Below are 13,649 nucleotides of genomic sequence, written 5' to 3'. Positions count from 1 at the left end.
CTCCAAGCTAGATATGATGCACAAAGGATGTATCTAAGGGGAGGGACATTATAAAAACATTTTGTTTAAATTGGATCATTTCCCTTGGTCACACAAAATACCCTTGAGCCCTTTTTGAAGAAATATTTTAACTCTAGGGCACAGACCTTGTACTTTTCTCTTTGCAAGATTTTTGGTATGGATGAGCAAGATCACATTCTAAGATCCATTGTCCTCATTATTGCTCAGACTTTTCAATATGGACTGAGTCCAATTCTTGATTTTTCTAGCTTCTTAGCTGAAGAAATTTATAACGGCCTAATTGGAATAGTAAAGGCTAAAGCTGACAAGCGCTTCTGCTAGTATTCTATGTTGATTTATATCTATATATAAAAAGGAGTTACATTTTTCTCTAAGGAGATGGAATTGGAATTAGAAATAGATGGAGAGAGATTCCCTATTCAGGTATGGAGTGCAGACATGACATGGGAGGTAACTGATGCTAGCATTGTCAGGTTTGATAGATACTTTTCCTCAAGGCTCAGAATGTTGTTAGTAGGGGATAGCCCTAGAATACCATAGTCTCTACTAGAGTTGATAAGACCTAAGGACCATGCTAAACGACTTTTGGTAAGCCACAAATGGGGTTATATTATTCCATATGTTGTTTCCACTATTTTTAGAATTTATGGTTTTTTGGGAAAGCCCCATGTGTTGCCATACCAAGTGCCCTTGAAAGTAGGGATTGTTGAATTGTTATGCAAAATTAGATTAGTTGAGGAGAGGGATTTTCTTGGTAAATCTAAAGGTACTTTCTTTCCAATGATTATTGGTTTTCACAATTTTTTTTTTGTCAACAAGGGATGGAGGAACTTGGGAAAATTCTTAGATAAGTATTAGATGGCTCAGTCCCATGCTTGCTTTGTTGACCCAAAAGGATTTTATGACCTCCTTAGAGAAAGGAGTAAAGCAAAAGCTCAATAGGAAATTGTATATTTTCCTGAGGACATAATTAGAAATAAGTTCCCATTGCAAGAACAAGAGCTTAGGAAGGAAAAATGGATAGTTTATAGTAAATTCCTAGACTTTATAAATGCTTTTGAACCTAATTATGATCCCCTATTAGATATAAAGTGCTAGGGTATGAAAATAGATTTTTTGATGGAAAATTTTGCTGGGATTATGCAAACACTAAATGAGAAGAAAGAGATCATAACACAAGCATACCCAAACAAGGCTATTGAGGTAGAGAGGAGGTTGGCCAGTAGAATGATTATGACCCTGGGGTAGTATACATTGCAAAAAAGAGCCGAGTATGTAGTGTCCTAGAATATATAGTATGCACCTCCATATAAAAGACCAAGATTAGAAAGCCCACCTGACACACATGCTTCCAAGAAGTAGAGATTAGAAAAAAGATCATCTTCTCCTGTAGATGAATATTCACCTATCTAGACTCCACTCAGAATAGATGATTAAGTATCTTTGAGAGAATAGTTGAGACAAATTGGAGGGGAAAGGGACATTGTGGTCACAACTACTGACATTGAAGGAGGAGCACCTGAAGAGCCTCCTATGCTATCTTTTGATCTTACTATTATAGATTATAGATGTAATGAAATAGACCCTATGATAGCATAGGCTACCTAGAATTTATTGATGATGAAATTTTTGTAAAGACTAGAGTTTTTGCCTAGTTTTTGTGGACAAGAAACATTGGCAATTTTGAAAATAATTGCAAATTAATAGAAGAAAAGTAACCTAATAAGTTGGACTCTAAAATTAAAGAAGAAGTTAAAGCTAACTTCATGGAGGAATTTGCACAATTAACCCATTAAGGGGGAAGAAAACTATTGAAAGATTCATGAGTTTTAATTTTTCCTAAATAGGACATAGCCAATGCTATGATTTTTGATTCTGTTAGGAAGGAAAAAGAAGAAATATTGCAGGCACATAGAGGATTAAAATACAAAAATGATCAATAGGCATTGGCGATATGATCTATTAAAAAGAGGGATAAAACTAGGATACAAGAAATTTCAAGTGCTGAGCATACAGACAGCCTCATGGTGTACAGAGAAGATGAGGTTGACAGTGAAAAAGTGTCCAAAATGACTAGAGAAATGATGGATTTTGGGATGGTGGTGACTAAAAAGGATAAGAACAAGTTCCTAGAGCTCAATGCCAAGTTTGAAGAAATATTGAAAGCATATGAGGAGAGAGGGAACATGATATATCAGTTGGAGGCCTAGGTAGCCCAAATGGACAAAGAACTGGGAAAGAGAGTAGTGGGAGAATCTAGCAAGCCCCAAATTACTTATCCTCATCCACCAGTGGAGCCTTTTAAATCCACTCCTCGTGTTGAAATTCTAGATACTCCATAAAGGCTAGAATTTTATACTGTAGAGGACTTTGAAGAAGAAAAGAGTAAACTATGGGTGTTACACATGGAGCTAAATATTTAGTATGAGGATAAGTTAAGGAAAGGTATCATGTATTTAGTTAATAAGATTGATTGGCCATCTTTCTATGAGCAATTAGTAAAAGTAATAAACAATTATGGGAGGAGCTGAAAGAAAATGATGATGTCCTCAAGCCAATTGTCAACAAATGGAGTAGAAGAAATAAAAGTGTTACTCTTCTTTGTTTTTCTATTATAAGTTCATCTCATGAATATATAGAGAAGACTTATGATTTGACCAATGATCTCTTAGAATTTGATGATTAAAGAATTGTATTATAGAAAAGAATCATTAACTATTTGGAAAAATATAAGAGTAAAAGTTCTAGAGTCTTTCCCCATGCCTTGGATAAAAAGGATAAATTGAAGAACAAAGAGAAGTGAGTCTAAGAATTAAATAACCTATTATGTATTTAGATGAATAGAGTCATAAATGAAAAAGGAAATGCATGGTGGGTAGCTACAACTAAAGAAGTTATAAAAGTGAAATTGCTTTATGATTCTTTAAGAACATATTTCATTGCAATTGATAAATTAGGGGAGTATGTGATGAGGAAGCAACATGATATTCTACATTTTAATTGGCCAGATGATACACTTTTTGACAAGTGGATGACAAATTTTGTTCATGCAAAATAGTTAGAGATTGATGAAATTGATGATGATCAAGATGAAGTTCAAATAATTGATACATCAATACAAGTAGAAGAAGACAGGGGTAAGTAACCAACTGCAGTTTCCAGAATCAAGGTCCAAACTGATAATATGGCAGTAGGAGAATCAGATGTAACTATAGTTTTGGTAGTATGTGATGACATGGATGGAGACTCTTGAGTTGAAGTAACTCTACAAACATCTAAATCAAGTCCATCATAGGAAACTTCATTGGTTACACCATCCTAGAAATACTAACAACTTTGAAACCAATCATGAACCTCTTAGCACGAAAAGTGTAGCAGGAAGTGGCCCCCACAAGAGAATATTTTGTAAAGTTTTTCTGTTGCACTATTTTTTGTCTTTTATGATAGTAGCATTATATATCTTTTCTGTCTTAAGGATAGCTATTAGTATTCTCTATGCCTGAAGCTTGTTGCATCTCACACTATATAAGTGAGATTCCAAGGCTAGAGAAAGGGTCCGAGTCATTATATAACTTCAGTTTTGCCAAGCTTTGTTTTGTCTAGTCCTTGATGCAAGTTTTACGATGTATTTCTCTACAAATCCAAGAATACATTATTATTCAAGAATCATGGTGCTTTAATTTGAATTTTTTTGAGTATTATCCAATTATTACATAATTTTCAAAGAGAATTAATACAAAGATGAACTATTCCCATATCTTCTCTCTCTGAATCTTGTCTCCATTTTTATTATTTGGTTATTTTAAGATTGCATGAGCAAAGCTTGTTCAATTGAATGCAACTAGGATAGGCTGTATATAATTTCACTATTGCTTTTTAATTAATGAATTAACTAAATGCTTTAGTGAATATGATCATATCTGTAGAAAGTAAGAAGGATATGTGTAAGAATGAGTTCTAGTGAGAATTACTAATATTATTGATTGTAATGCAGTCAATTAGGTCAAGAAATTGGATAGACTCTGAATCCCAATGGATGAGGCATTAATCTATTAGTTTAATTTTCATATGAAGAAATCATGGATAAGCATCAAGCAAAATTTTGAAAATCTAAATTAGTTTTACTTTAAATGTATGAAGAATGTTAAAACTAGTCAATACTTATTTACATTTGATATCTGAGTCTTAGTTAGCTACTTTTGCCTAGAATCATTTGTAGATCTAAGAAGAATTCTGACCAATATGCTATAAAGGATGAATACTAGTGTGAAATATCATGGAATGAATGAAATGTGAATGTAATATCAAGTTGTAAATCTTTTAACCCTCAGGTGCACCCACCTTGATTTTGTAGAGCCAAAAGAGTAGAAAATCTTTCATGACTTTGTTAAAGTTGGCTCCAAATTTGAAGAACATATGACTATTTATAGGAAAGTAGCTAATACTTAGGTTATTGTGATCTTCACCATCTTGGTATTCAATATTTTGTTACTTGGTAGTGTAAAAACACCAACAAGTTCAAGGAACTCAGTACTTTGTATCTAGATGATCTTGATTTTGGTGAATTGTGGAAGGCTTGTACGAAACCTATTACACTTGATAGGACCAAGTGGTTGGATTTAGGATAGTATGTTGTTCAAAAGAATCCAATTTTGCATTCCTAGAAGTTCAATGAGAGAGAATATCATCAAGAAGAAGCATAGCGGAGGATTGGTTGGACATTTTGGCAGAGATAAAACCATAGCTTTGGTTGCTAAGAATTATTACTAGCCACAATTGCAACAAGATATAAAGGAGTTTGTATAGAGTTGTAGAGTAATTCAAATGGTGAAAGGAGTGAAGTATAATATAGGGTTGTATCAACTACTACCTATACCAAAGAAGCCATGGGAGGATGCCAGCATGGATTTTGTTCTTGGATTACCAAGAACACAATGTGAGCATGATTCTATTTTGTGGTGGTTGATAGGTTTTCAAAGATGACACATTTTATTCCTTGCAAGAAGACTAGTGATGTTGTTCATGTGGTAGAGTTGTTTTTCAAAGAAGTGGTGGGACTACATGGTCTTCCAAAGAGTATAGTTTCAGATTGAGATACAAAATCTGTTGGATATTTATGGTATACACTATGAAAGAAATTAAAGATGGAGTTTCAATTTAGTTCATCACATCATCCATAGACTAATGGACAAACAAAAGTTGTGAATCATAGTTTGGGAAATTTACTAAGATGTTTGGTTGGAGACAAACCAAAAGGATGGGATTTGATTTTACCATGGACATAATTTGCATATAATAATTCTATCAATAGGAGTATTGGTAAATCACCATTCTAGATTGTATATAGGGGTAGTCCTAGAAATGCTTATGAATTGTGGCTATTGGATAAAGGAGAGATAAGTAGTGCTAAGGTAGAAGAATTTGCTAAATGTTTGAAGAACATCCATTAGGAGGTGAGGAAGCACATCATAAAGATGAATACAAAGTACAAGGCTAAGGAATATGTGAAAAGGAGGTATACAAAATTTTAGATTGGAGATGAAGTCATGGTTCATTTGAGAAAGGAACATTTTCCAGTGGATACATATAATAAACTAAAGATGGAGAAGTTTGGACTGTGCAAGATAGTGAAAAGGCATGATTCTCAAAATACTTATGAAGTGGAGTTTCCTAATGAATTGAATATTTCACCAATATTTAATATTTTAGATTTGACAGAGTATTATGAAGGAGGTAATGGAGATGAAGTTGCATAAGCATAGTGGAGTATTCTAGCAGCTAGTTTGGATATAGAGGAGATTGATGAGATACTAGACAACCATGTTGGCAAAAGTACAAGGAAAAAAACTTACGAGGAATACTTGGTCAAATGGAAAGGGAGGCTAGTAGAGGATTCATCATGGATAGCAAGGGAGGAGGTCAACCATCTTGGTTTTCCTTTGAACACCTAAGACATGACAGAGTTACTTCTCACATTACCTTGGGTGTCTAATGCAGGAGCATCCTGGGTGTAATAGCAATCTTTCATCACACAATTTTTTTTTATTTTCAGCCTTTTCTATTTTAATAAGAACTAATAGATAGGGGAGTTACTATTTCTAGGAGCTTACTATTTTTAGTAAGTTTTTCATACAAGCTCATAATGTTCTCATTTTCTACATGAAGGTTCATTTTAGAATTATAAGCCTACCATAAAAATGTCATTGCTCCAGCTTTAGTGTCAGAGAAGTTATTGCAGATTTTTGGTAGAAAATTTTGGAGAAAAATCTTTTAAGTTAGTTTTGAAGGCCTTAGAGGCCCTAAATGAGGTCTGATAAATTGATGGAAGGGCATTTGTGTAGTTTTGAGCCTATAGATTAGGAGCTAGCATTTCCAAAAAGTGGTTATAATATCTAGTTAGAGCAATAGTTCGAGAGTTATGGCCTTCCAAAGTTGGGCTACCTTAAAATCCTAAAATAAATGCCAAAGATGTATTTGGCTAACTCTATATGTATTGTTAGGGTCTGTCAACCCTAGGTATTAAGTTTGAATGTTTAGAACCTTCATGGGTGGCATAAAATTGCCTATTTAAGAAAGACCCAAACATTATCTATGATAACTCTTGGTGGTAATTTGTAGCTTAGTTTTGCAGATTACTATAATGAAGGTGCCCACATGGGTTAGCATATTGTACTTGTGAATTCTATAATTCCACATTTACGACAATAATAAGAAATCCATATTTTGCTGTAGCATTTGTTATTGTTTCTTTGTTTCTATTATGGGTTTGTGGTATTAAGGGGAACACCCTTCATCACTTTTATCCCATTTTCTCATTCTTTGATTGTGGGAATGATTCAAAATCTATATCTTCAAATATTCTTTTCTCATTTTTGGAAGTTTTCCAAAATTTATAATACTTTTTCTTAATTACCTTGGTTCTTCTCCTCTTATTGTTGAGATCTCTTATCTCCTCTTCTATTTCTACTCTCCTATCTTTTTGAAAGGCTGAACTACCTAAGTAAGTTTTTCCTTCATCTTTAGCCATATTATCTTTCCTTTCTTTTTCTATATTATTTACTTTTGGATTCTTAAACTCTTTTTGATTAATGCTCAGTCCTCTTTTCGCCCCTTCTCTTAAGTTTTTGTTATTAGCTTTCTCTATTGAAGACTTTGATACTCCTCTTGATTATATTTTCTCTTGTCCATTTTTAAGATCCTTATTTATGTTGTTCTTTTTCTCCTACGTTTGTTTGTTTTCTATATTTGTAGGCTCTAGGTGTTGATATCTTGCTGTGATTGATGAAATTTCATTCTCCTTAATTTGTCCTGAATTATTATCCTAATTTTTGACTTGATTTAGTATAAGACCTCTGTATGCTTCATCCCAAATGAATAGTTGATCACTTAGATCACTTTGAATTAATAAATTTTTTTGGGCCATTCATCCATGTTCATTTAGGGTTTCTCTCATATCTTCTATGAATAAATCATGTTTTACACATCTCTCACAATTCTGTGAGTTGTAAATATTTTTCTAAGCCACTACATTCTTCTCCATGTTTGTAGTTTTCTTTTGAGTTGAGTTTTCTACTTTCTTAGACTAAACATTATTTTTTATGATATGATGTAGTTGATTGTTGGAAAAGCATAAAGTCTTTCCTACATTCTTCTCTTCCTCTATAATTTCTCCTTCCTCTATTTCTTCTATTAGATGGAAAATTTTTCTTGCTAAGTTTATCCTTGGAGTATTTATATTTTCTTCATTTTCTTGCTGTGTTGATACTAGTTTTTGGGGTTCCTTGAAAACTAGGTTCTTCTCTCTTATCTTATTTTTGTTCCATTTCTTAAACAAAGGAAGGACCTCTTTTAAATTGGAGCTTCTTTTCTAAAATAAAAAGTTGGTTGTCATAGGATTTGTTGTAGGATCTAGAATAATAATATCATGAATGTAGCCTTCATATTTGGAAAAGTTAATGTTATAAATTGATTTTTTTCTATTATGTTTAATGGTTTATATTCTTTCATGGTTGGTTCCATATTCATTAGGATTTTGATGTCATATGTGTTATTAAAATTAGCTTCAAAGCCTACCAGTTCTCCTATTGCAAGCCTATACCTTTTAGTATTTGAAGATGTAATAATTCTATGGGAAGTGATTTTATAGTTATTCATGTAGGGATCTTCAAACTTTTAACATTATTTTCATCAAAATTTGGATTCCATTTGATAATTTGACAAAATAACCTTTATAAAAATATGAGTTATTTGAAAGAAAATGATCTCTAATTATCTTATCTTTACACTTAATATAAACTAATCTATTGGATATGAAATATATACTTACCTGCCCTGCACAATGATCTTTCAACCATCTTGACAAGTTAGGGTTTTTTTAATTCTAGTTCATTCCAATATTTAACTAAATCTAGTTCTTTGAATTTGAACCACCTACTTTCTCTATATTTAATGTTGATTATCAATATGTCATTGTAATCTTTGATCTTGACTGTGTTGGGTTTTGCATGATTATTTCCCCTATTGTAGCTTCCTAAGTTTCTAAATGTATCCTTCTTTATTGTTGTGGTGTAGTGATTTTTCCCTAAGAAAATTGGAAAATCTATTTGAAGAATAGAAAGGGAGTGCTTGTTGGCTTTTATTCGCTATTTTGGCCTTTTTACTATGAGGCAGAATGTAGACATTGCCCTCTTTAGTCCTCTTTAGGCTTTTAGGAATTAGCTTTTTTTTGTTGCTAAGAATGCCAACCATCTACTTCCTTTCCAGATCTACTTTTAAACCTTGGTTCAAGAGGCATCCTATTTAGTTTGGATACAAAATTTGGTCGTGGAATGTGATTGGCCTTCTGGGTGTTATATTCCCTCTTTTTAATTTTTTTTTCCCTTTTCCTTATTCTAGTCTATTCACCTTCACTACTCTGGCTTTCTATTATATTGGTGGTAGGGAATTCTTCAGTTTATGATTTTTGCATTTTCTAAGCTTTCCATTTCCTCTTGTTATTTTGAATTAGATTAGGGTTCGTGGGGTTGATCATTCCATCTCTGTATTTGATTCCATATCTTATTTTTTCAAAATGTTTCCTTAGTTTATTTATGGTGTTCATCTATGGGCTATTACCTGATCATCTAATTTCTCCATCCTTTATCTGTGAGAATATTTGATATCCTTTTGTTGCCTTTGGCATGTTCTCTAGACTGGAAGGAGTTTTTGAATTGTATATTTAGTTTTCACATAATATGAGATAGTTTTGTTTGTTTCTACTTTTGTAGGTAGTAGAGCCATTTTTTGATATTAAATAATACTAATTAATGTTGAATTTGATGAAAGATCAACTGTACATCTCGCAAGAGCCACCTGCATGAAAACACCTATCACAAAAAGAGAGTAGAGAAATCTATGGATGCTGAAATTCCTAGATCCATAGATGAGACATTCTTGATGAGAAAAAAAGATATTGCTATTATCAAAAGTGAATTAATAAATTACAAAGATATCAATCCTTATAAAAGGAGATCAAAACCCTGATAGGTAACTAATCTTGGTTGCATGATAATAATTAATAATTATATGCCTAAAGTTTAGCTTAAGTAAACTAGAGATAATAAGTGACTTAATAATTAAATCAATATGATTTAGTTAATAAGAAAATACTTTATTACTCTAACACCACCCCTTAAGATAAACTTAGGGAGTAGATAAAAACTTAGAAACTACTGCTTAAAGGAAATTGGGTCCCAACAACAAGGCTTGATGAGGTACCCAAGCACAATCAAATCTTTAAAAAGAGGAGAAATAGAGAAAACCACATAGGAAAAAACCTACTCAAAAAGAGATAGAAATAATTTTCAAGAAGATAGGAATAAAAGGATGACCATGAAGAACACCATTGAAGCATGAAGTTGCAAACACTTCCAAACTTCTAATATGAGGAACCTTTACTGTATAGAACATGACTAGGTAGAGAAGACTAAGTCTGAAGAGCTGATCAATTGAAGATGGAAGGTATCTTGATGGCCTCCAAAAAAGGAATGAAATAATGTCTATATTGTAAATGATCCATCTCACCAAAATGCATAGGTATCCAACCACTAAAATTTCCTAGTACATAGGATCAAATACTAAATACATAGGTCTCTCCATAGAAACAAGAAAGAAATAGAACCAACATAACCCCCTATAATGTTGAGAAGTAAGACATGCACACTGAAACTGAATGCAATATCTCCTGTAGAAAGAACCAAAAACATTGAGAGTGCAAAAGTAGTACAAATTCCTATAACGAAACATGTCATCAACACATCATGAGGATAATATCATGGAAGGAAAACTCACTTGATGAAGGAAGATGGTGAATATGGCCAACATGAAACCCACCAAGACACTTTATAATGTAGTGTGAGTATAATAAAATACAAAGATGTCCAAGATCATGAAATGCAATAAAGTGACACTTTATCTTAGAACGTTTGCAAAAATACTACAAAAGGATGTTAATAAAGATCAAAAGAGACATAAGGCTGACATAATAGATAGTATAACCCATGAAAAATTATTTGAAACAAAAAAATTAGTCCCGAGACCTGAAACAATCAAGATACCCATTAGAATGCAAGATGTGCTTGGAGCAAAATATGGAAAATAGAATGTTTGAAAATATGTCTCTTGGAGTGCAAAATAGAACTTCTAACTTTGACAGCCAAAATGAGTCACCAAACAACACCAAAAAGCTAAATAAACTGCACCATCATGATAGGCTCAAAATCAGCTCTTCGATGCTTCATTTGGATCCACATGGCCAAAAAACCACATGTAAGTAAAAAAAAAAAAAAAGAAAAGCAAAAAAATACTATCTCAAGATCCATTCAAGAATACCTCAAAAAATGTGTACACTAGTACCAAAAATTGCCTTAGGAAGTGTGTTAGTTTTATACCAAAACAACCATGATTTGTGTGACCAAAAAATATCGATTTGCATGCCAAAAATCTTGATTTTCATACAAAAAATCACAAAATTGCTACCTCAAGAAATATGCCAAAAATCTTGATTTTCAGAAAAATCTCAATTTTTTGGCCAAAATTCAAAAAATCGTCACCTCGAAAAACATGCCAAAATCTCAATTTTCCTTTCAGTGTGCATGTCTTACTTCTCAACATTATAGGGGGTTATGTTTGTTCTATTGCTTTCTTGGTTCAATGGAGTGACCTATGTTTTCAATATTTGATTCTATGTAATAGGTAATTGCAGTGGCTCTGATACCATGTTGACGTTAATGAAAGATCAACCCCACAGCTCCCAAGAATCACCTATATGCAAACATCTGTCATAGAAAGAGAGAAGAAAAAACTACGGAGGCTAGAATTCTTAGATCCACAGATGAGACATTCTTGATGAGCAAAAAAGAGATATTGCTATTATCAAAAGTGAATTAATAAATTACAAAGAGATCAATCCTTGTAAAAGGATATCAAAACCCTAACAGGTAACTAACCTAGGTTGCATGATAACAATTAATACTTTTATTAATTATTAAACACCTAAAGTTTAACTTAAGTAATCTAGAGATAATAAGTGACTTAATAATTGAATCAATACGATTTATTTAATAATAAAATATTTTATTACTCTAATAATTAATATTTATTATTTTCTAATTTAGAAAATATTTCAATTTAAAATGATGTTAAATTATAATAAAATAAAAAATTGACAAATTTTTTTTTTGTTAAAATGTAAAATGAAAGACATGAAATTTTTTAGCCATCATTAGAATTCATATGACAAGTAGGGGCAATTGTCAAATTCTAGGCATGGCTTGTAGAACCCCCTATGTTGCTCAAATGGCTACTAGTGAGGCAAGATTAGCATTGAATTTTCTGAGGCAAATAAATATATTAGCATGATGGAAGAACTTGTAATTATATATTTCTTTCTTGGTCCTCAAGTCACCAAAGAGAAGATTAAGGATTGGATTTTGGAGAGATATAAAGCTCAAGATTCTAAAAAAATAATCAAAATGATTTTGTTGTTGCAGTCATTATATCTTAATAGAGTGTGAGAGGGTGTTATAGGGAAGCTAATGAATGATGGGGGATGATCCTATGCATATGGAGAAATGGTTCCCCAATTTTGATCCTATAAATTTGGAATCCATATGATCAATCATTATGGATACAACTATACAACCTTTTGGTTGGGTATTGATAAGAGGAATATCTTGATAAAATAGGTAAAAATTTGGCAACTTGATTGGTTAGATGCATATATCATAGAGGGTGCTTTTGATCTATTTTCTCACCTCAAGATTGCAACTATTAGACATATCCCAAAAGGAATTCAAAGTTGTGTGGATGGTGTTCACTAGCTACAAAAAATTGAAATACAAGAGGATAAAGTGTTATGTTTAAGATGTCATGGACAAGATTAAAGAGAAGATATGTGTAAAATAAAATCTAGCTCTATGAATGTATGGGTACAAAAAAAAACTTAATGAGGTGGTTAATACCCAATCTTCTTATAAGATGGAAAATAATGATGGAATCTTGGCATAAGAAAATGGTAGAGGTAGTAATGTGTCTTTCATCTCTATAAATTTGGAGGAAAAAATTAGGTAAAATTAGAATGACAAAAAAATGTTGTCCATTGATCGAAGATAATGAAAAAAATAGAGATCCTAGTAGAAACAATGTTGATTCAATGATGATAATATGTAATCTAGAGAGTATGATCTTATCCGCTCATGGCAAGTGGATCAAGGAGATTACTTAGAGAAAAGAAAACAAAAACTAATGAGAAGGAGATAGTTGGGGTTCTTGAAGATCTATAATGTGCACATAAAATATGGTAAAGCTTTTTAATTAGAGAACTTAGATACTATAAAGATTTTTCAGATTGGAATGAATTTGGGGAGGTTGATCCTAGGCACATAAGTTAGTCAACAATATATTTTCTAAGTAAATCATAAAATGGTAGGGGAAGGAAATCAAATAGACAAAGGGAAGGAGATGATCAGTTAGAGATGAGATTGTAAAGCATTAGATAATTTCTATTTAAAGAAAAGGGATCCTAGTTCTCCCTTGGAGGATAATGAAGATCATAACATGGAATCTAAAACTTGGCGGCCCTTGTAAAATGATGGTGGTTAAGCATTGTGTAGAGAACATTTTGGCAGATATTTTACTATTACAAGAGACAAAAATATGCAAGCATGAGGGGGTGAAATTATTGAAATTGTGTAAGAAATAGTTGGGATTATTCCAAGTTGTTTATAATACTTCCAATAGTTTGGGGATTATGTGGTCCCTTAACAATATGGACATAAAATTATTGGGGAATCAAAATCAGATGTTGTGTTATGTTAGATGCTTGTTGGTGAATGTTTAGTTTACAAATCCATTGAAACATGGGATAAATTGTAAGTTGGAAAATTTTTATGGCAAAAACAAAAGGAATAAGGGCAGTGATAAGGTTATGCTCAAGGTGACATAAATTCTATACTTGATCAAAACTTAAAAAATAGCAGAGGCTTGAACATGATCAATAAGATTATTTTAGACTCTACAAATTTTATTGAAGATATTTTTGGGATAGATTACATTCCAAAAAATGGAATGTTTATAATATATTACTATTG

Source organism: Cupressus sempervirens, chromosome 1, assembly GCF_028749045.1.
Source record: "Cupressus sempervirens isolate cs-2001-9-10 chromosome 1, ASM2874904v1, whole genome shotgun sequence".
In the NCBI taxonomy this organism is placed as follows: domain Eukaryota; kingdom Viridiplantae; phylum Streptophyta; class Pinopsida; order Cupressales; family Cupressaceae; genus Cupressus; species Cupressus sempervirens.
This window is presented reverse-complemented; position numbering follows the sequence as displayed.